Raw genomic sequence first — 25,126 nt, 5'->3', positions numbered from 1 at the left:
AGCCAGGAGCATGAGTTAAAGCCAGAAAGCTGGAGAGAGGAACTAAAGCAAAGATCATAGAGGAACGCTGATCACTGGCTTCCCATGGTGCAATCACTCTACTCTCTTCTACAGCCCAAGACCCCTTGCCCAGGAATGGCACCACCCAGAGAGGGCTGGGCTGTCCCACAACCATCATTTATCAAGGAAATGACCCACGGAACTGCATACAGACCAACTGGATGGAGGCATTTTCTCAGTTGAGTTTTCCTCTTCCCAGAGGATTGTAGCTTCTGTCTAGTTGACAAAAAAATAAAAAATAACTAATACAGTGTGTGTGTGTGTGTGTGTGTGTGTGTGTGTGTGTGTGTGTGTGTTTTTGTGACAATAGTAATGATAGATGAGGTTATGAACTTGAGTGGGAACTGGAGGAACATGGAAGGAGTTGGGTGGGAAAGAGGAAGAAATGAAAATGATGAAAATACAGTATTCATGAATGATTTCCCAGAACTTTTTTTAAATTAAAAAATTCCATTTCAGTGTATAGAAAACCTTCTGAACTTGTTAAAAGATGGTTATGATTTGTTTTCCCACATTTGTCTCTATGCAGAGATATAGTTTAATACTGAGTGTTTCAATACTTACAACACAAGTGCATTTTTCAAAGAAAATTAGCAAACTGGCACTCAGGATCCATAGACATTTCCCTCACAAGTCTGATGGATACGAATCATCTCTTGGAAATTTGGTTTCTGAACCTGCTGGACTTTGACTCTACTATAAATAGTGCTATGTTCCCTAAAGCAATAACAATCTATGAGGCTTTTGTGAAATGGCCTACTCTGTCCCCTTACTACATTGCTCCTCTAGCTACCTATTAGCTACAGATATGCAAATCAACTTTCTTATTTGCGTTGTTACTGCTAGTATAATATTTAAAGGGGAGGTTTTCAAAAGATTTTAAAGAAAGCCTAACTTTCAGTTTGTTAAGTTCATTCATTTTTGGTGAATAGCCAAAACCAATGGTCAGAACATTTTTTCTTTTTCTTTTTTCTTTTTTTTTTTTTTTTTTTTTTTTGTGGCTGATTGACTGCTGTTATTTCTATTGTCTCTGTGCCTTGGCATATAGATCCAATCTCTTTAGGTCTAATGATTAGTTTTGAAGTGGCATAGCCTTTCACTAAACTCTAGAATAATCCTCTTTCTGAAGCCTGGGCTCCATCTGTGTCCCCCAGTTGAAAAGTTTCCCCCTCCATCTGCTAAAGTCAGCCTTTGCTGTAGCACCAAGCAGCAGGTAGAACCAATATGCTGGCCCAGAACTAAACTCTGGAAATGAGTCTAGCCTCCCTGCTGCAGACTCATCTGTGTTTGCTCATTGTCTCCCATTAATCTCCAGGGAATAAGAGGGTGAAGCAGTGAAAGGGACAAAGGGGGGCATTTTTTTCTCATTAATGGAAAGCAATAACAGCATAAAAGTCATCAGGCTGCTGCCTATGTCAGGAAAAAGCTTTGCAAAATGCAAAAGGGAAAATGCTACTGAGACCTTCCCCCACAAGCTGGATGAGAGGGTGCATAGATAACATACATGCATACCACCCCAAAACACAGACCTCTGCATCCTTCAGACACCCTGAAGGATAGATGTTCCCTCTGCCAGAAACATGACTGGATGCAGGGGAATAAAAGGTAGGCTCACACACGCACACTGATGAAAAGTCAAGAGATCATTTACATATTATAGCATTGAAATTTTATGTTTCTATCAAAAATTATTTTAAAAGTAATTCTCCTTAGAACAACGATTTTAAAGGTCATATTCTTTTCCTGAAATACCCAAATCACTCATTAATTAGTAGCTCGGGATGTGTCAGCACATTCCCACTGCCTCTTCCAGCTGTTTGCCTTTTATACTCATCAATTTTTCTTCTTGTGTTCTTATTGTTGAATATAGGAATTGTGTTGGAACACCTTGGGGCAAGAATAAAGTGTAGCTATGTCCTTACTTCTTTTACAGATATAGCATATTTTTCACACACTGCTTTCATAATGAACCATCCCATACAACCCCTCCAAGACAAAGAACAGATGAGGGAAAACAAAGCAGGAAGTAACCTTGGTAGCATAGAAAACCAGCTGCAGACTTACAGATGTTAGAGCTGTTTAAGAAGAGGCAATGCCATTTATTTTTTATTTTAAGATTCATTTTCACCTTATGAATATGGATGTTTTGTGCATGTAGGTGTGTGTGCACCAATTGCATGCAGGACCTGCAGAGGGTAGAGGAGGTCATCAGATCCCCTAGTTGTGGAGGTAGGGATGGTTGTTAGCCACCACATGGGATCTGGGAACAGAATTTTGATCCTATGGAAAAGCAGCCAGTGTGCTTAACCACTGAGCAATCTCTCCAGCCCCAGCAATTCCATTTAAAACTATGTTTTGTTTATACACATGCATGAATCTACTTGTTTTTTTTTTAAAAAAAGTAAGTAACTATATCAATATTCTTCCTTGGTACATAATTTAGAAGACAATTGTGAGAAATTATTTTTAAAAAACATAAATAAATTCTGAAGCTGTTTTTCCTCAGTAAATAAATGTTAACCCTATTTATATTATTGATATTCATGGCTCACCTTAATGCTAAATTGCTGAAATATTACCTCTGGACAAGCTTATCTCCAGCCTTGCTTTTATATTTTGTAACATTTACTACTCTATGTGAAGCGAAACCAAGGATAGAAAAGGGCAAAGTGGACAAGCTAAGTAGGTATTTCCAGTATTGCTCTGTGTTACAAGAATTTTTTTCTGTAATAAACAGAGTTGTGTGTTTTCCTATTCCATTTTACAATCTAAATAGAGTAAGCCATTAGCTAAATATCCTGGAAACAGAAAATCGCAAACCTGTGACTAGATAGGCCGTAGACCTTAAGGAAGAACCATTTACTATTGTTTTCCTAGATGAACATAGTATTAATCTCATTACTAGTAACTTATCTTTATAGATTAACACCTCTCTTAACACTTATCAGAGAAGCTTTAGATGTTGATTAACACAGACTCACAGGGGCAGAGGATAAAAGAACATGGAGCACTTAGCCCTACTCAGGATACCTGTAGTACATCACCACCTCTCAGAGCTTGGAGTCATGTCAGAAGAGGGAGTGGAAGGCATTTTAAGTCAGAAGTGCTGGATGGTTACAGGGAAATACTGGCTTCCAGAGCAGGACAACTTCAGATTTGAATTTTCAGTGGTCATGCTAGTGAGTATAAGAATTGTTCTGGCTCAAGCTAACCTAAATTCCAGCCTGGAAAGGGGAGGTGGGCATGAAGTGCCCATGGCTGATGTATAAAATTAAAACACAGAATTAAAAATAAATAAATAAATAAATATAAAAGAAATAATAATAAAAAAAGAAAGACTATACATCCAAGAATATATTGGCAGTACATGGGGGACTAACATGAAAAGGACACAAATTTGGGTAGGTGGGGCAGGAAGAGTACTTCTGGGAGGAGTTTGGGAAGGGGGTGATTATGGTAAAAATATACTGTATAAAATAAAAGAAATAATATAAATTTTAAAACAAAGTTAAGGTTTGAATATACCTATAGATTTGATAAAATATGACTTTAATACCATTATATGTAGTTGTATTTTTATATAGAAACAACCAACTCTACTGCAGAGGATCTCTAGGCCTAAATGCCTTTATTAATGAAAAGGAAACATTCCAAGGTGTTTTATAAAGCTGATGTTAGTTGCTTTATCATGCAGAGTTATTTACATACCATATATATAAACATATATACACACACACACACACACAAATATATATAAACATAGAAACATTCATATAAATTCAGCTTTCAATATTCAAGTTCTATATAAAAATGTATCATATATGCTAATATATAAAACATTCAGGTATGTTTAATTACATATTAGAATTCTAATAAATTTGGCTCCTTTATCTCAATTTGGGCAGAGGAAAATATCTATTTATTTCATTTCTCATAAACCAAAGTACGTTTCAGGGTCAAAAATTCAGGGTCAAAAACAATAGCACTAAAGCAAGAAAAGAATAGAAATAAGTATTTTCAGACAATATAATTATTTAAGAAGATAATGCAAAACAGCATATTAAGATAAATATTAAATAATAGAAATTTAGAAAGGTTAGTGGGTACTAGGTAGGTACATACACGGTTATGCACAGAACAAATATGTGGTACATAAGAAAGGCATGGGAAATCAAACACCCTTTAGAAAGGGGGAAGAGATCAAATCTGTAGGAAGAACAATAGCAGGCACAGATTGTATCTACCCAGACAAATCTGCAATATTATTAAGAGAAACTAAAATATCTGAAATAGGGGAACAAACCTTGCCCAAAACTTCATATTGGACTATGAAACTCTTTCCAAAGTTGTTAAATTTGTTAAAGTACTATAAAAATCATGACTGGTGTGTATATCTACCTTTGCACTATAATTTTTTGAAGACAAAACAAATCAAGGAACATATGTAATAATTTATATAGAGAGTAATTAAGATATGATATTATACTAAGAAAGATAAATAGACCATGGATGTAAAAACAATCATCCCAAAATAGATCCTAACACAAATGGATAAAAGATCAGTTTTTTGATAAAGATATGTGTAGCCTTGGCAGTCCCTCAGCCCACTTATAAAATAAACTCACAGATGTTTACATTATTTAAACTGTTTGGCCTAATGGCTGAGGCTTCTAGCTATCTAGTTCTTACATCTTAAATTAATCCATTTCTATAAATCTATACCTTGCCACATGGCTTGTGGTTTACCAGTATCTTATATGTTGGTACTCATGGTGGTAGCTGTCAGCATCTCCCTGTCTTAGCCTTCCTCCTCCCAGAATTCTCCTCTCTCTTTGTCCCACCTATACTTCCTGCCTGGCTACTGGCCAATCAGCACTTTATTTATTAACCAATCAGAGAAACACATTCACAGCATAGAGAACATCCCACAGCAGGTATTGCATCAAATGACTCTGTAATTATAAGCAAATAAATCGTTCTGCTTCCATTATATATAAAGTATTAATTCAGATTGCATGGTAGAATAAAATCAAAGTGAGATTTTAAAAACTAATATAGAAAAATATCTTCTTGACCTTGAGATACAAAACCATATATCAAACACAAGCCCCAAAAGCATGAATCATGAAAGAGTGAGAATTGGACTCTGTATCAAAAGCCATCATTAAGAAAATAAAAGGCAAGCTACAAAGTGGTAGATAACATCTAACTAGCCAAAAACACCAAGTCAGAACTCCAATTGTTATGTTAGAAACTACTCTAACATCTAAAAGAAGAAAAAGTAATATACAGAACTCATATATTTGATTGGTCAGAAAATTGAAAATGACACAGTAGTGAGTGATGTCTTGATCCCTAATGTTTGGGCCTCCCACTAAAGAGTCTCAAAGGCATCAAGTGACTTGATGGCTGAGACTGTAGCCATTCAGACATTCTGCCAGGCATGTGTCTGACACACGGATTAAAATAGCAATGCTATGGCACTAAGGTCGCTCAGATCCTCATCATGCATATTCGGTGAAGGGAGAGGATGTATCTTTATTGAAGACATTGTCCCATGGGTGTAGTCATAAGTTTTCCTGTGTTCCACCTGGTCCACAGCCACTCAGACGCAAGTAAACATAAAATAAACATATAGAGGCTTATGTAAATTAAAACTGCTTGGCCATTAGCTGAAGCTTAGTACTGACTAGCTTTTACCCTTAAACACAGCCCATTTCTGTTAATCAATATGTCACCACATTTTCCATGGCTTTACCTGTGTGCTGTTACATGCTGCTCCCTAGACAGCTGGCTGGTATCTTCTGACTCAGCCTTCCTCTTCCCATACAGCTCTGTCACTTTCTGTCTGTCTGTACAGACCTCCAGGTATCTGTGGTTGGTACTGGGATTAAAGACTTGTGTGATGCCAGTACATGCCTTTAATCCCAGCACTGGGGAGGCAGAGCCAGGCGGATCTCTGTGAGTTCAAGGCCAGTCTGGACTACCAAGTTAGTTCCAGGAAAAGGTGCAAAGCTACACAGAGAAACCCTGTCTCGAAACCGACCCCCCCACCACCACCCCAAAAAAAGGACTTGTGTCACAACACTTGGCTCTGTTCCCTAGTGTGGCCTTGAACACACAGAGACCCTGCCTGCTAAGTAATAGGATTAAGGGTGTGTACTGCCTGCCTTCTTGTTTATTTAATTTGGCTGGCCTTTTCCCCCTGATCTCCAGGCAAGCTTTATTTATTAACATACAAATAAAATATCACCAAATTTCAGCACAAATAAAATATCACTAGACACGAGTTTCTTTTTGCTTTATGTATTAGTTATACCCATCACAAACTCTCAAAAATAAGGAAAAAAATAAAGAGGAATGTTAGGAGGAATGTCAATGACCTTGGTGTTTGCAAGTGAAAGGAGGAATGTCAATTAACTTAGTGGCAGGTTTTGTTGTTTTGTTCGTTTGTGGTTGGTTGGTTGGTTGGTTTTTAAAGGACCACCACAGATTCATCCAGAATATACAAAATGCTTCTTTTATATAATTCTGAGAAGGATGAATGTTTAATAGAAATAAGAACCCTATTAGCCTACTTCAGCATTCAGGGATGATTGGAAAGACACTAGACTGTAGATGGTTTGTAAAATTTGTATTGGTGGAGATTATAAAATGGGACAAATTAAGGAATCAAACAAACTAAGATGGATTAGATTCTAAAAATGAAATTTAAAAATTATTCATAGGCAGGACAAAAGCCCACCAATCCTGTCACTAGGTACCGGCACAATAATGATATACTAATGTATACATTTTAAATTTTGTGTGTGTTTAAGCATAGTGAGTTTGTGGATTCATATTTTACTTATACTGTATACATCTATAAGTCTAGTTATTATATAAGTATTAGCCAACATTCTGATGATACAATACAAATATCTACATACTAGAGGATTAATGACTTTACTCACAATACACTGAATTAAAAATTATGGAGTTAGATCAACATTTCTTTAAAAATAAATGCAGTTTTATAATTATAGATGAAGACCATGAGAGAAAAATATTGTTGTTATATCTACAATAACTATCATTAGAATTCTAACTGACATGAAGCATGAGCTTCATAATGTTGACCTACATTGTTGAGTACCTGATATTTAAAGTAAAACAATATATGTGTCCCTAGCAAGCTACAATAATGTTTTTGTTGTTTAGGAATACAAATTATAGAAATTTTGAAAAACTCAATTATTTTATAGTGATTTTTGTATATACACACATAAATATATACATATATATGTAATTATTTTGTAAGTCAGAATTTAAAGAATATAGTACCTATGAAAGTTGGCATTATTTCTCCTAAGTAAACAAAGAAGTTATTTAGATTTTGAGGGAAATTCACAGGTTAAGTGGCGCTTATAAATAAATTTCAGTTTAAAAATTAAAGAAATACTATTTTGCAGACAAAGCATCATCAGTGATGCACAAAGTAGTAGTTAAGAATGAAGATGGGGGCTGGAGAGATGGCTTAGAGGTTAAGAGCACCGACTGCTCTTCCAGAGGTTCTGAGTTCAATTCACAGCACCCACATGGTGGCTCATAACCATCTGTAATGAGATCTGGCGCCCTCTTCTATATTCATAATAAATAAATAAATCTTAAAAAAAAAAAGAAAGAAAGAAAAAGAATGAAGATGGGCTAACAAACACAGGCTGCATGTTCAGAGTTAGTGGAAAGTAAATTAGTTTGGTGATGGATTTTGAGAGACTGGGATATAAGTATAGGTATGTTGCTATATTACATTGGACCTTGAGGATCATGAGTTGTTCTACACGATAATGATGAGTTGTGTGCTAATAACATTTATCAGAAAACCAGAGAGGACTGGATGGGTGCTAGATTCACCTAAGCAACAGAAATCACGTGAAAAACCTTTACAGCAATTCAACATTGTGTATAAGATGCTTAAAGTGACTGTTGGGGAAAGGAGAGAAGTGTACTAATCTATGGATCTGATCAAAATAAAAAGAGAAAAAGACATTTTCAAGATGCAAAGTTCAGCAAGGAGAGAATACAGTCACTCTACTCATGTAAGAAATAAGAAAATAATTACAAACAGAACTTTGATCCTAGGTAATCTGTTATTGAGCATGTTCGCATAAGCAAAAGTTTCTTGTAAGCAGACTAGCTAACAAAGTGAGTGAGGAATAGGATAAGTGGTCAAAGCTAAAGTTGTAAGTTAGAAAACTAGACAAAGACGCTATTTGAATTCCTGAAGACTAGGTATGTTCATAAACTGAGAAGACAGAATTAAAACCCAAGAGTTGAAGGCACATATTTAGGAAACTTCACTATTACTACGTGAAAAATTGAATAGTTCTTCAAAAGACAAGGGAGGGAAGTCAGACCCTGAAACCATAAAGAGCAAGAATGGAGGTGAGAAGCCTGAAATAAAAACATTTCAAAAGAGAAGCAGACAGACTGATGCCAAATGGTAGAGTTCAAGGGAAAATTAAGCCTGGGCTGGGGGTAGGGTCGCCAGCACATTGGTGTGGCAGATGTTTTCAGCAGCTCTTAAGGGAAAAGACTTGAGAAACAATAGGGTAATTATGGAGATGTCAGGAAATAGGCAGGTAGGAAACAGAGACAGAAATACAGATGGAAAGATCAAGGGTTGGCAGCAAAATGAAAGCCTAAAGAAGAGTGAGTAGAAAGATGAATTCATAAAACCAAGCAAGGGAGCATATTAAGAAAAGTTATTCTCTAAGCACAAAGGGCCTTCAGTAAGGGGGAAGCTCACTCCTAATTATGCTCTGCAATACCCTGTTTTGTCAAGAGGAATTTTGTCTTGTTGTTTTTAATTGATGAACAACATCTTGACATTTTAGAGTTGGTAAACTAATGTTTTTGTTTTTTTTTTTCCCCTTTGAAGCTGAGTTAAAAAAACATTAACTGCCACAAGAGATGTTCCTCTACAATGTATTCAGTAAAATGCTATCTTCTTAACAGCTTCATTAATCCAATGCATCCAGCCATCCAGAGTGCATCGTGGGTTTTGTCACTTTAAATGAGGGCATCTGCCATCATTGAGCCATTTAGTATTCATACTAAATGGATTTCATTTTATTGGTTTTAACTAATTTCTCAAATTTAATCAGGGTGTAATGTGAACTGATCCAAACCTATGCTGTGTTAAGGTGCCCTAAGACTCATTACATTTTTAATTTATGCTTTGCCCATTCCATACTTGATGCTATAAGTTGTTAATGACAATGTTCATTAATATCTTATTTGGAGGTATCTTGTAAGAGACTCAGTAGACAATGGCCTTTTGGGATGGCAGTAACCCTGTCAAGGCCACCAAAAGGTCTACTCGACCATTTTTCAATGTTCTAATTAAATTGCCGCCTCTTTCCCATCAGCATCACTACTTTCTTTCTGTTATAAGATAGGCCTATGTCTTATTTAGTCATTGGGTTTCTATTATTGCATTGAGAGAATGAACTTATTTGAATGAAATTATTTGCTTCAAACATATTTGGCTTAACTGTAAAGGCAGATGGGTACAAAATTATGTGTGTATACTCTTTGTCTCTCCTCTTGGCAAACAAAGTAGATGGTGGCATTTTGGTCACCCAGCTCAAAGTACTGTCACAGAAGTGATTTATCTTTTGTCAATGAACATTAGTAGCCCAAAGAAAGGAGGTCATAAATCCCATTTTCATTTTTTATTAAAATCAAACTATGTCAGAGTGTAATTTTCTTTTTCTGATATCATGTAATTTATTCAGTGACCTTGGACTATGGCACTTTACTAATCTGAAAGGCTGAATCAGAGTCCTAGTGGTATCTGCAACTTCACACAGTTTTTGCTACTATAAAGCCTTTTTATATTTTGTTTTTAGCTGAATATTCATTTGTGTAAGGGATTATTTGGAAGGATTTCTATAGAAAAAACAGAGATTGGTTCACTAGATTTTCAAAATGAACCCTAATTAGCAAACTACACACAGAATAAACATGAGCCTCTTTCTTGTCTCTAGATTGAGTGTCATATTGGTACAATGGCATTTACTGTTGTTAGCATGACAAAGTTCAATCATTTATGTACCTGAACTTGTGTCAAATAGGATGAAAGAGGGACCATATATGAATAACTTATTAAATGTAAAATATTTAGATAATTTTAGCCTTATTTTTAAATCAAAATTTAAACACAGATAATAACTTCACTTCTTTTTCATTTCCATTCATTTGTTACAGATGCTTATGCAAAACAGTTTCTAACAGAAAAGGTGGTTGCTTGCCTGGCTAAGGGTGAAGGCTAAATAATGGCTCCTAATGCTTCTGTTCTGCTGCCTAAACCTTTCTGTCACATGCAGCCCTAGAGCAGGTCAAAGGTTAAGGGCCTGCTGTCAATCTCCTGCTTAGTTTTATGGCAAACCAAAAAAGTCCAAGTCAAATGATTCTTGAGCCTGCTTTCACTCCTTATCTGCTATAATGTGACCTGAACAAGGAGAAACCAACTGTCATGCTAACATGGAAGGTGAGGCTTAGGAGGCCTAGGCCTACATAAAGAGCAACAGGTAACTAAGGAAAACCAAGAGAGGGAGAAACAGTCTTCCCCAGGAAAGGCACACCAACTGGTTATCCAATACCAAATGATTAGCCCTGAAAACATATACATACCACAATATTCTATAGATGGAGTAGATTGCCTTTATATATTGAAGAGTATGTGTGTGTGTGTACAACACATATGTAACAACAATTAATGTAAAAAAAGGGGCCCTGCATTTGAAAGAGAGCAAGGAGCAGTAAGTGGGAGGGTTTGGAAGTGGGGAAAGAAAGGGAAATGATGTATTATAATATCAAAACAAAAATTATTTTTATAAAAATTTAAATAGGTCTATATACTAGTACAAAAGAGGCAGCTTATTAATAAGTGAAGAAAACTACAGAAATAAATATGTGTATGTAGTAATATTTAAGAAAAATAAAACAAGTAAAATTAATGTATTTATAGGAGATCAAGTATATGCTTTTCAGTGCATTGCTATGACATTCTTAGGGTCGTAAATTGTTTAACTTTCCACTAAGATTGAAAAGGAAATTAGTGAAAACTTTATATTTAAAAACATTATTCTTGACCTTGCTTTCCCCTCTAATTCTAGACAACTGATCCCTGGTAGAGAAAATCATAACAATGGGCCGACCATCTGGAATTAGATTCTGAATAGTTACATACATGTGACAGAAAAACTATGAAATGTTCCATTTAAACTATGAATCTAAATATTACATGTTGTGAATGTGGTTTGGTAGTTAATATATATATTTTGATTCTAGGAATCTTTTAGGGAATTGATAGCAAATTCTGATTGCCTTAATTATAATAAATCCAAAGTATTATTTATAGAATAATTGGAAATATTATTAGAATATATTTGTTAAGAGTATGCATCATGGATGGCTATATTTAAATTGATTGTTTTCTGTGACTTATGATGAAAATAGGTCACTGCTCCATGACTAATTAGGATATTGATGAAGATGTGGAAAAACTGGAATACACAGGTATTTTGAATAAAAATGTCAAGTAGATTAGCCACTTGGAAAGGTACAACTCCTTCTTATAATGTTACAGATGCAATTACCATGGGACTCAACATTCCACTCCAGATTTTTCATGCCATAAACGAAAATCTGTGACTTGAAATTACTTGTGAATAACCTATGATGCCCAAGACTGGGCCAAAAGCCTTTCACATGATCAGTAAGAGCTTACCACCACCCTACAATGCCAGCCCACATTATAAAGTTACAGAAATTGAAGGACTCCATAGAAGGATAAAACAATCGAGCCACCCATAATCTCCAAAGAAGTGATAAGAAGTTTTCATCACAAACAATATATTTCTTTTTAGCAATTTAGCACTCTAATATTTAAATGTGTCACAACCCATAAAGCATTGCACAGTATAAAATGAGATAGCCAAACAAGTGCCAAACCTATTGCATGTTGCATTATTCCATTTACATGAAATCCAAGAAAAGTCAACATCCATAGATTAGTTTTTTCCAGGACCTGTGGATGTGAAAGGGTATTGATTTCATAGGGTTCTAAGGCAACCATTAAATTAATGGAAATGTTCTATGTCATGATTACAGCTGAGAATACTCAATTTCCTGTTTCTCAAACTATGCAGCTAACATTAATGACTATCATTGGGGTGTAAAGGCTCCAACCTATAACCCTAGCATTTAGGAAATTGAGAAAGGAGGATTGTGGGGACTTTCAGGCAACATGAACTACATACTGAATTCTAGGGTACCTTGGGTTACAGAGAAACACCTGACTCAAACAAACAAACAAACAAACAAACAGAAACAAACAACCATTTAGTGACTGATGTGTGTGATAAGCACCTCCAAATATGGATGAGAGTATGAAAAATATATTTTTATAGATCATTTGAGAATCCTGGATTGGCCTAAATAATATTGATTAATGACTGCAATGCTGCTGGATATTTTTAATATTAAACATTAGACATTTGTAATATATAGTAACTTCCCAGAATACACTATAATTTTCTACTTTATCTTAATTCTTTCATCTATCTAAATATAATGGTGTTTTATAAGTTTAACCATTAGTCATATCTGACCATAGTTAATGGATATAATTTTAATATTTATATAAATATTAAATATATAATATTTAATATATACGAACAAAATTATTTTACCTTTTTCTTGGAAAGATATTTGTGAGTATCTTTTTATTTGAATAAAATGTTATGCTAGACAATTGGAGCCAATTAAAAAATTAGTCTTGTGAAAATAAAATGTTATAAAAATAGATTTTCTATGGTAATGAGTTCAAAGGGTAATTGTCTCATTATTGATCTTTCTCAGAAATGATTTCTTTGTAATCATCCCCCCCTTTTCACAGAAAATTGCTTCAATCCTTTCTTTAAAGAGTTCCTTTGAGTCTCTCTATCTCCCACCCACTCTTCTTCCCATAACCACTGACTGATTCATTAGAATCTAAAGAGCTGACTAAGCAAGAATTATCTTCAACAAAGACTCCTTTCCAGGAAGAATCAGATGGCACCAGGAAATACACATTGAAATAAGTAAGGAAAATGATACAGTATCTGTCTGTCTCTTGCATAAAAAACAAATCTGTGGAACTTTCAACTGTGAATCATAGTTAGAGAAGGCTTGCTATAAATTTGGCTAAAATAAATTAAACATCTTAATGTAATGATTTTATGTCTTCAATGATGAGCTATTGAAAATTGTTGGTTTCTTGGAAAGAGACAGTTTTCTTTAAGTTTATGGCCCCTGGTAGACTGATCAACCTTTCAGTTATTGCCTCATTCTGAGTATATAGTCAGGCCTAAACTGGAATCAGTGGAGAGAGAGAGAGAGAGAGAGAGAGAGAGAGAGAGAGAGAGAGAGAGAGAGAGAGAGAGAGAGAGAGAAGACAGAGAACAGAGTATGAGGATGCATCTGGGGTATGTTAGGAAAAAAATTGAGTGGGAGAAAATATGATCAATATTCATAAGATCAATACATCTTATGAAATTCTCAAATAAGTAATAAAATACTCATGGCTAAAAAATTAGTTTTAAAATCTCATGGTGCACAAAACTCAAGCATGTACATATACCTTGAGTATTTTTATATGAAACCACATAACATAAATTAATTATGTTTAATAAATTAATTATTAAAAATATTACTCAGATTCCAAAAGTATTTTATAAATGAAGTATATTTACTGGGCTTAATTTCTTAACATAGATGTTACATTATACAAAGTCATACTTCTCCAGCACACCCTTTTCTGAGAATCTACTACAGTAGATATACATTGTTATTATTATTTCTCTGGTTCATGCCAGAATTTATCCAGGAGTAAATATAAGTACATTTAAATATATGTATGTCCCATACCCATTGAAAACAAGCGTAAATGACCTTCTATTCAACTCTTCGTATTGTTCTCTGTGTTCTAGTTTTTATTTGCTTAGTGAAAGTTTAGTTTCAAATCAGACCTATGCTCCTTCCACCACATTTAAGATGTGATATTCTGTAGTTTCTTTTAGTTCAAAGAAATACTAAGTGAAAATTCCCAAACTGGGGGTTGGAGAGATGGTTCAACAATTAAGATCACTTAACTGCTATTGCAGAGAACCCGTTTGGTTCCCATCATCCATTCCGAAAGCGCTCAACTACCTGTAACTCCAGCTCCATTGGATTAGATGGTTCTCTTCTGGTCTCCATGGACACCTCATGTGTACACACACACACACACACACACACACACACACCCCTCTTTAAAAGGGGAATATACCCAAAATGAACAATTTCTAAGTTTTATGTTGTGTATCCTTCTGATGGGATTGTTTACTGTGCCCTCCACTTCTATTCTCTCCATGACCAGCAATCATTCAGAAGCTGTCACTTGTCACATCAACTGTTGTATCATGTCACATTGCTTACATTCAAGTGACCTTCATTTCACTCGATAACAGCACAAGAGTACTGAGTTGTGGCAAGTGAGGTATGCCAAAGAGAAACTGTCAAATGCTTCCAGTTTGTGAACAGGTGAAAGCCATTGAGGGAGAAGAGGATAGGGAATTGTGCAGATGTTGCTAGGAACTATGGTGATAATGAGTCTTCTATCTAGTCAGTGCAAATGAAAATTCAGTCACTTCGGTGTCTTTGTTGTACTTCACACTGTAGCAGTTATGGCCACAGAGTATGATAAGTGCCTACACATACCCCTCCCTGTATCTTATTATATAGGCATGCTATCATTTCATATCACCACATGAAAAAGTTAAAGCTTCATAAAATAGAACATTTTGAGAAAGTGACGAAGACCACACTTATAAACATGTAGTATATGAATTATTCTATGACATTGTTAATTACTGTGATTCACCTAGTGTACTTAAATTATGCTAAACTTTTTCAAGTCATTCATGGAAAACTGTACATACACCATTTAGGATTACTCCTGGCTTCACATATGCATCGGGGACCATGGAAAGCACCAAGGAGATATGTAGTGGATAGCCATCCCAGCATTGGCCTGGAAGTTCCAACCCCCACTGAGGCTTTGGTAATGGTCATGCCCACAAGGCGGGGCGGAGGAGGAAGCAGAAGACCAAGGATCGGGAAGAGGTTGCTCTTTTGGTTCCCGGACTCTGGACGCGAGAGGTAGACCGAGCAGAGTTCTCCAGAGAACACCGCCGGACTGTGCTATACCCTTGCCAGACCCTGTAACCTACCCCTTTATTTGTAAGTACCCCATAAAATAAACCTCCCTTTTAACTACTTGGAGTGGCCTTAATAATTTCACCAATATCTGGTGCTCACGTGGGGCAAATTCCAAAGGCCTAGGCGGCTCCCTCCCTCAGCCTCCTCCCCGGCTGGCGGGTACCTAAACCCGCCTGCAAAGTTACATTTAACCAGGGGACACCTACACGGTTCCATTCCCGAAAAAGGGAGCAGCTAGTCCAGTCTCAGTTCCCTAGCTTATCCCCCAGACCAGCGAAAACCGCTGTGAGTGAGATCTTCCCACTCCTCCGAGTGCCGTTTCCCCGCCATCTTGGCTCCTGCCTTCAGCTGCCACCAGCCAAGGTTGCCAGCAGGCCCTGCTTTGGAGCTATACCAACGCCTCCTGCTGGCTGAAAAGTGCTACTGCACCCCCCAAAACCACGGAAAGGTAAGCTTCTTTCAAGTAAAAGTACTTGATAATTTTACACCTTAAAACTGACTAACAAATTTTGAGTAATTCTTGTAATATGACTGACAACATTACCTCACAAGAATTTAATAGCCTTTTTGCCTGTATGATGAATAACATTTTCCTGGAAATATACGACCTCCCTAAGACATATCTGGTCTGTACCATTTTGACATTCATTGTAATAATTCACACAGTGTTCAAACACTGGTTTAATAATAAGAACAAAGATGAGTCATTATTGGGACTGATACAGGCTTTAAAAGATAACAATGAAGGCTTACAGAAAAAGATTCTGTCTATGGAATCTGCTGACCAGGACTTACATAAAAAGATTCTCTTTCTGGAATCTGCTAACCAGGATTTACAGGCTTTAAAAGTTAACAATGAAGGCTTACAGAAAAAGATTCTGTCTATGGAATCTGCTGACTAGGACTTACATAAAAAGATTCTCTTTCTAAGAGGGATTTCTCCATTACTTGGCAACAAGCTAAGGATATTGTGAAAAAATGTCCTACTTGTTCCTTCTATAACCAAACTCCATTACCTGCAGGAAGCAATCCAAAGGGTATACAAAGAAATAAAATTTGGCAGATGGATGTGTTTCATTTTGCAGAATTTGGAAGATTAAAGTATATACACCATACCATTGACACCTATTCAGGATTTCAGTGGGCAACTCCTATGAGTTCTGAAAAGGCTGATTCTGTGATTACACACCTATTAGAAGTTATGGCCATCATGGGAATACCTGTACAAATTAAGACAGACAATGCCCAAGCATATGTCTCCAATAAAATGAGACAGTTCTTTGCTTATTACAATATAAAGCATGTTACAGGTATACCACACAATCCCACAGGCCAAGCAGTCATAGAAAGATCCAATCGAACTTTAAAGGATATACTAAATAAACAGCAACAGGTAACAGTGACTCCTAGAAATAGATTGCATAGTGCTTTATTAACCTTAAATTTTCTCAATGCTGATGAGAAAGGAACAACAGCTGCGGAGAGACATTGGACGACAGACAAAACTCCTGAGCTAAACCAACCGGTTTATTTCAAAGATGTGTTGACCTCAGAATGGAAACCTGGATATGTCCTACGTTGGGGAAGGGGTTTTGCTTTTGTTTCCACAGGAGAAGAAAAGCTATGGATACCAACAAAATTAATAAAAATTCGATTCGAACAGGAGAAACCCCTTGATGAGGAGAAGTAAAAGATCATCCACCAATGTGACATCTCTTCAGGTTGTAAGAAAAATTTAACAATCAAAGGTTGGGGTAGGGTTCTGTTTTTGTCTTTCCAAGATAATGAAAATACCCATCTTCCAGAAAACATAAGGCCTTGGATATCCGGATGTTTACAGCAAAAAGAAAGAATCTATTGGTACCAATCTACACAGGGTAAGATATCACTGTCTAACATCTATATCTCTATCAATCTAAAATTGTTGTGGTTCCAATTTAATTATAAACCAAGCTGGCTTTGAAGATGAAACTGGCTCACTCCTTCTCTAAACCCAAGCATATTGATAAAAGAAAAGGTTGAGAGATTCTTCAGTCCCATATCAGAAGAGCCCTCTGGTGTGAGACAGAAGGAAACCAATTATAAGGGCCACCATTATCTTCAAGATTCTAATTCTCTTCATGCTTACTCTTGATTTCTTGGAATCCTTTCTTACATGTCATGACATCTTTAAATCCAAACCTTCCATTCTGATAAAAAATAAGTTTTTTCCAATATCAATCTCTAGAGTCTCCAGAAGGAAGATGGGGCCCCAACAACAACTCCTCTACCCAATCCAGAATGATGCCATGGTAATCATCATCATACTACACTTCTTGCCAAAATTTCAGACAATCTTACCCATTACTCTGAGAGTTGCTGTAGAATCTACAGTTAGTCTAACTGAGATTTAACTATCTAAGCTTTTCTCACAATACCCAACAGAGATACCATCGCCCCCTAAACAGCAGGAAGCAATTCTAAGAAAACGACGCCCCTTATCCCTAAGGTTTCATATTTCTCAGGGTTATGGATACTGGTTCTAGGGTTGGGGTGGAAGAAACTGTTAAACTCAGTACTCTCCTTAAGGAAAGAAAATATGGCTCAAAAAAAAAAAAGGTAAATGAAGAAATGGAATGGATAGGTATAAGATATTATGGTAGACTGTCATATACATTAGTAAACAAATTTAGTAATATACCAGCCTTTGCACTGTTATGAATTCTTATATGTTGATACAAATATAAACTTTTTACATTCCTATTTAAGATAATTTGTATATTGATACAAATACAGAATTATGTTTGTTATATTGTACACATATTTTTACTCTTATGTGAAATATTTGTATATTGATACAAATGTGAATTTATATCTGTCATACTGTATGACTGTTCTACTTCTGTTTAAGATATTCTGTATACTGATATATATTTAGGATTATTATCATATTGCATATTGCACTATACATTCCTACCTCTGTTAAAGATATTTTGTGTATTGTCACAATTTAAAGTCATTGTCCTTTTACTGTGCATTTGCTTACAGACTGTTTGCCTTATTTATACGAAGCTTAGTCCTTAGGTTGTTTAGGTAGATAAGACTTACATAGTTATTGTCACCTATGCTTGTCATCTCTATAATTATGTTAGTTAGGTTATCCAGATTTATAAATACATAGATCAGATGGACAGGTAATCTTCAAACACTTCATAGACCTAGAGAACATGGCATTTAAATAACTTAGAATTCTGTTGACGTGAGACATAATTGCTCCTGGCAGCACCAATTTGTTCCCGAGAGAATGTTGGGCTTCTAAGACATTTCCATTTGGAAGTTTGTCTTCTTGGCACAAAATGGCCTACTGGGCAAAGAACTGCCCTTGCCTCAACTGCTGACAGTACAAATGCTGTCCTTTCTGGACAAGCGGGACACAAGGAAAGCGACCACTATACTTTGCCAAGACAGGGTAAGATGGTCTTTCAGAATTCCTGCTTCTGAAAATGGTCTGTCAGATACTCTAGGCCTGTAGCCAATTTGAATGCACCAACGGTGCTGAGAAACATTAGGTGACTGTCCAGGCTGCTAGCTGTCTCTGTCTACTCTTGCAAGACTCCCGAAAGTTGCTTGCGTCCTTCTCCCATTTCTCAGGTATTATTATATTCCTTCTCAGGTCTTTGATGAGGTTGGAGATTAGCAGTTATAGTTACAACTTAGTATATATACATATATAATATCTTAGATAGGATATATTAAGTATTAGACTCAGGTTCTTTAGGATAGGACACCTTTTGGAATGATCTTTGTAACACGCCACCTACCCATGCCCTAGACTTCCCTGGATTTTACTATGTGTTTTTTGCTTGATATTGTTTGTACTTATTGTAATTCCAACTTATCTAGGTCATTATCTCTCATTACTCCTGGACAATATTTGATAACCATCTCTTTGTATATAGTCTTGTATTAGGTTAGAACTTTCTTATTTAGACAAAAGGGGGAGATGTAGTGGATAGGCATCCCAGCATTGGCCTGGAAGTTCCAACCCCCACTGAGGCTTTGGTAATGGTCATGCCCACAAGGCGGGGCGGAGGAGGAAGCGGAAGACCAAGGATCGGGAAGAGGTCGCTCTTTTGGTTCCCGGACTCCGGACGCGAGAGGTAGACCGAGCAGAGTTCTCCAGAGAACACCGCCGGACTGCGCTATACCCTTGCCAGACCCTGTAACCTACCCCTTCATTTGTAAGTACCCCACAAAATAAACCTCCCTTTTAACTACTTGGAGTGGCCTTAATAATTTCACCAATAGAGATAGTCACTTTAAAAAATGTACTTAATTCTTATATAAAATAAAAAGTGATCATGAAAATTTATGAAAAACAAATATGATACAAAGCAGTGAAAGACCTGACAAAGAGCTAAAGCCAAAGAAACAGAAAGAATTACTATGGTCCCTTGTTTTCAAAATATTTTTTTAAATTTCATGTATGAAATTTAAATATTTTGTATTTACATACTTTCTATCTTACCTTTTCCCTCTTCCAACTTCTCATGTGTCTATGTCTACTCTATTTTAAATTTATGGCCTTATCTTTTAAAATTATTATTGGTGTGTGTGTGTGTGTGTGTGTGTGTGTGTGTGTGTGGTGTACAACCTGCTAAGCCTATTTAGTGTTGCTCCTAAGTACATTTGTTTAGGACTGTACATTTGGGACATATCAGGATGTTTGTCACTGGAGAAAAATGATTCTTCCTCATTCCGCAATTATTGAGTTCTTCTATCTCTTTATCTAGGGAAAGGGCCTTATGAAATTCCTCACATCTTCACTGGCCTATGTTATCTTTATACAAATCTTGTTTAAGTAATTATATTGTTGAGATTTCATGAGTGTAGATATTCTGTTATGTCTAGAACACACTCTCTTGCATCAGGCATCCTGGTCCTTTGCCTCTTAACAATCTTTCCACTGTGTCTTCTATGATGTTTTCTGAGCCTTAAATATAAAGGTTGCATTGTAGATGTACAAAGTGAGTAGGGTAACCCCAGTTACTTCTTCTACATACTTTGAATAGCTTTGGATATTATTGATATATATTGGATTTTGGATATATTGATTGAAAGAAAATGGCCCCCAAAGGGAGTGTCATTATTAGCATTGTGGCTTTGTTGGAGTAGGTGTGGTCTTATTGGAGAAAGTGTGTCTCTGCAGAGGTGGGCTTTGAGGTCTCATATATGTACAAGCCACGCCCAGTGAGATAGACAACTTCCTGTTGCCTGCAAATAAAGATGTAAGAGAATCAGGACCATGTTTACCTGTATGTCATCATGTTACACAATGATGATGATGGACTAAACCTCTGAAAATGTAAGCCACCCCAATTTGAATGTTTTCCTATATAAGAGTTGCCATGGTCATGGTGTCTCTTTATAGAAATGGAAACCCTAGCTAAGACCTGTAATAGCCTCTATCTGCTACAAAAAGAAGCTACTTTGGCGAGAAGTAAGAACTACACTCATCTGTCAGTATCAGAAAGAATATTAGGATACGGTCAGAAATTGTATTGTTTTTTTTTAAATGGCAGTAGTGTTCTCCTCTAGGGTCTATAATCTCTCCAACCATAGGTGTTTTGCTAAGTTTACAGTACAGGGCCTTACACTCAGTTAGATAGTAGTTGGTTCCTTTGACATAAGAGTGCTATCTTCTCAGGCTGAAAATGGTAGTGGGTCTCAGGCTTCACAGATGGGAGGGAAACTGATTGCTTTTCTCGCTTGGCAGCTTGCATGGGCCTTATACTATGTGAGCTGGTTATCAGGAAAGAGGCTTCCAGGTCAGTTCCTGGTTGATTCCTTTAAGTCTTGTGTCTGAAGTATGTAGTGTCTTCAGGGTTTTAATTTCAAGGTCTCTGATGCAAATAAAGGTAATGGCAACATATATTGTTTGGGAAGTCTCTTGAACTCTATTGATTAACAACTTGAAATGTGATTATCCATGCCTGGATCTGGGGCTTTTGTAAGCTATTTTATGACTCTTAGAGGGAGAGTTATCATCCCATATGACTGGTAGACTAGCTCCATTTAAAGTACACACACACACACACACACACACACACACGTTTTTAAGTATGCTTATAGCCCCTACTTTTTTGTTTGTTTGTTTGTTTTTATTAGGAAAATTTTTTTATTCATTTAGCATACCAATCACAAATCCCCCTCTTCTCTCCTCCCGCCCCTCCAGCCTCCCCCACATTCCCTCCTACATGAAGGTAAGGCCTACCATGGGGAGTCAGCAGAGCCTGCTTCTACTTTCAAAATGCCTGCTCATGCTCCAGGGATGGATCTTGATCCTACTGCGGGGGGAGGTGGGGGGTGGGGAGGGGGGCTTAAGCAGATCAAGCTACCCAACTATCTGGCTTATGCAGAGGACCTAGTCCAGTTCCATGGAGGCTCCACGGGTATTGGTCTAAATTTCATGAGTTCCCACTAGTTTGGTTTAGTTGTCATTGTAGGTTTCCCCATCATGATCTTGATGTCCCTTGCTAATAGAATCCCTCTTCTCTGTCTTTGACTGGACTCCTGGAGCTCGGCTTGTTGTTAGGCTGTGGATCTCTGTAGCTGCTTCCATCAGTTACTGAAGAAATGCTGTATGATGATAGTTAGGGTATTCACTGATCTGATTACTGGAGCAAATCAATTCAGGCACCTTCTCCAATATTTATAGCCCCTACTTTTAAATTATTTAAAATTATTGTATATTATATTTTTCTTTGAATTTTAAAACATTTTTGGAATGAATTTTCATTTTAAATAGCCTAATAATCATTATACATAATTACGTGCACTTATATATACTTCATAATTTTAAATTATGTTGAATTAATCTCATTAACAAGTCTGTTACATATTTTTAATTATGAAAAATATGTAAATGTAAAAATAATGCCAATAAATGTTAACAAAAATCTGATTTATAATATTATTATTTTGAAGAGAGGAAGTGAAGAGTGCAATAGGAAATTAGCAGGTGGTAGGAAAATGAAATTGATTCTGGTCATGAGGAGAAACAGAAGCAAGCTGAGTTGCAGCACACATTTCAAGGATAGACCCCTCTAATAGCTCCAGATAGGAAGTGAAATACAAATTATATTTTTCAGCACTGAATATAAACATTGACTACTGCATTAATGCATTGAGTATTGATCTAATCACAAGTATTATATCTATATTAGAAGGTGGTAGCTGCAGCATTTTAGCAAAGGGTCTTTAAGTACTAGAGAAAATGTATAATAGTGTCTAAATATATCATTTAGATATGTGGAGATAATTACAAAGTTATAGAGATAAATAAGTTGAAAATGGTTGCCTCCAAGTAGTATAGAGAGAGTTTGTGGGAAGAGATGGTATTATTTTTTTTTTATCATTACACTTAAAGCATTAATCAAATTTTCAAATATTGCATATGGGTAATTTTGAAGATCAAATATAAAAATAACAATTATAAATGTAAGTAAAATAAAATAAAATAAATTGAAGTAAAAATAATTATAAGCTATTCATTTCAACATAGAATAAATGATTATAGGTACAAACAGCGTTTTCTACAGGTAGTTGTTGATGACATTAAGATGCTAACCTCAACTTGAAGAATCATGGATTTCTTGATTATGGTTTCAGAGTTGCTAGACCTTGTGTTTAACTAATTGACTTACAGGTTACTTCTCTGCCACTTATCTACTCATATAAAATAAAATCGTTACTCTTCAGGGAATCATCTCAGATACCTAAGAATAAAAATAGGAACAAAGGCTATGGGAAAAGGATTGGCATCTAAAATCTAAGATAATTTCCATATAATCTGTTGCTTTGTGTAGATGAAGACATGCCCTAAACTACACTCCTAACACTTGTGCCCTCTGCCATGTTTGGACAAAGAAGTGAGACCTCATGATCAATTTGAAAGCACATCACATTCAACACAGTACCAGGTTTTATTTTCATAGTTAAAATTGCATAGTACTTGAGAAAATGTTTCTATATAATACACTCAATTATAGGTTATATTGAGCCCAGAAGGCATTTAGAATCAATACAACAATGGTATACATTCTTGACCTTTAAAATGTGTTCTCATCTCTTTATTTTGCCTTGGCTTTATAAACACTCGCTTGAAAAAAAAAAAAAAGAGCCTGTTGTAAATCGATATTAAGCACATTCCAAGGAACTCTTCTACTTTCTGATCAGTAAAAATAAAACTTGAATGTTTTAATTAGAAAATATCTGAGCAATGACTTCAAAATGTTGCAGTTCTGGTAACATCATAGAATCTCATATGTGTAGGACCTCAGACATCACTCATGGGCACACAGATACTAAGCAGTATGGCCAGGCATGGAATATAAATAAGACCTTTTTTTTTTGTGATGGCTGCCTCCCAGAGAAGATTTTTTTAATTATGTCTGTCAAGGATGGAATCCATTAAGAATATGACCTATGTGACACCCATTACTACAGTCTATTTCTTAATATTTCTGTCAAATTTTCCTTCTTTGGTGAAGGGTTGCTTTGAGTTAATGCTCTTCACCATCACAAATGTTCATGGCTTATTTCTTGCATCATCCTCCCTTTCTTTAGCTTGTCTTTCCCCAAATCTACTGATACTTGAATATATTTATTTTGCAAACAACATATCTCATTTTCTTCCTTTGTTTATTTCACTAGTTCTAAATTTCAAAAGGAAAATATTGAGCATCTTTCTATCTTCTCCTATTTACATTTACTTTCAATTGTATACATTTTCCTTTAATATATTTATTTTGCTTTCCATATCTTATCTTAATTCACTTTTGCAATGGTCAGTCTTCATCTGGACTACATTTTGAATCACTTAGAGAAAAATGTCTTTTGATAGAATTTCCAGAGGGCTGGATTACTGGGCTGAACAAAAGGAGTGAAAAGGGAAAGCCTCTCTCTCTCTCTCTCTCTCTCCTCTCTCTCTCTCCTCAACTATGAATACAGTGCAGTGACCTACTCCTGCTTCAGCTCCCATGCCAGCCCTGCCATGATTAATGGCACTCTCAAACTGTGGGCATAAGTAATCCCCTCCTCTGTCAATTTGCTTCTTGTTAGGTATTCGAACACATCAACATAACTTCCATTATTGCTACTCATTTTAAAACAATTTGGGTGTAGAGGAAAATCTACCAAGGAGTTCCTGCCTTGGATTTCTTTCTTGATTTACTCCAACCAAGTGTGATGAAGTTGATTCCTCCAGGATCAGAATAAGACATTGCAAACTTGCCAGAGGAATTTAATAAACATTTTATCATATTGGAAAATTTCAGTCTGTTTCACTCAATGCACAGAGTATTGATAAGAATAATGATATGGTGACAATCACAGGAACGCAAACAACTGCAACAGTTGTTGAAGTAGTGGTTGCAACATGTGGCAGCCCTTGGAGGGGAGGAAGAGAAGTTACAAAAACCGCTGTATCTACAGCCTCCTAAACAGAGTGACAAGTGCATGTTACATATTCAGACATGTAGTTTCCACAGCATTCTATTACTCTCCATGAGATTTTACCTGGTTGCTTATTAAAACACAAATATGGAACTACTTTTAAATATAAAATGGAAATGTATACACAAGTGACTAAAATGTTTTATAAGATGATCTATCAGTATTTACTGTTTCTTGGAGCAGAAGTTCAAACTTCCTTTGGCCAATATCCTTTCAAATCCCAATATTCCATGCAACCGTCCTGGTTACACCATGCATTCAAGAAATGTTTACTGAAGGTTAG

The sequence above is a fragment of the Onychomys torridus genome, chromosome 12 (genome assembly GCF_903995425.1).
Source record: "Onychomys torridus chromosome 12, mOncTor1.1, whole genome shotgun sequence".
NCBI classification, from domain to species: domain Eukaryota; kingdom Metazoa; phylum Chordata; class Mammalia; order Rodentia; family Cricetidae; genus Onychomys; species Onychomys torridus.
This window is presented reverse-complemented; position numbering follows the sequence as displayed.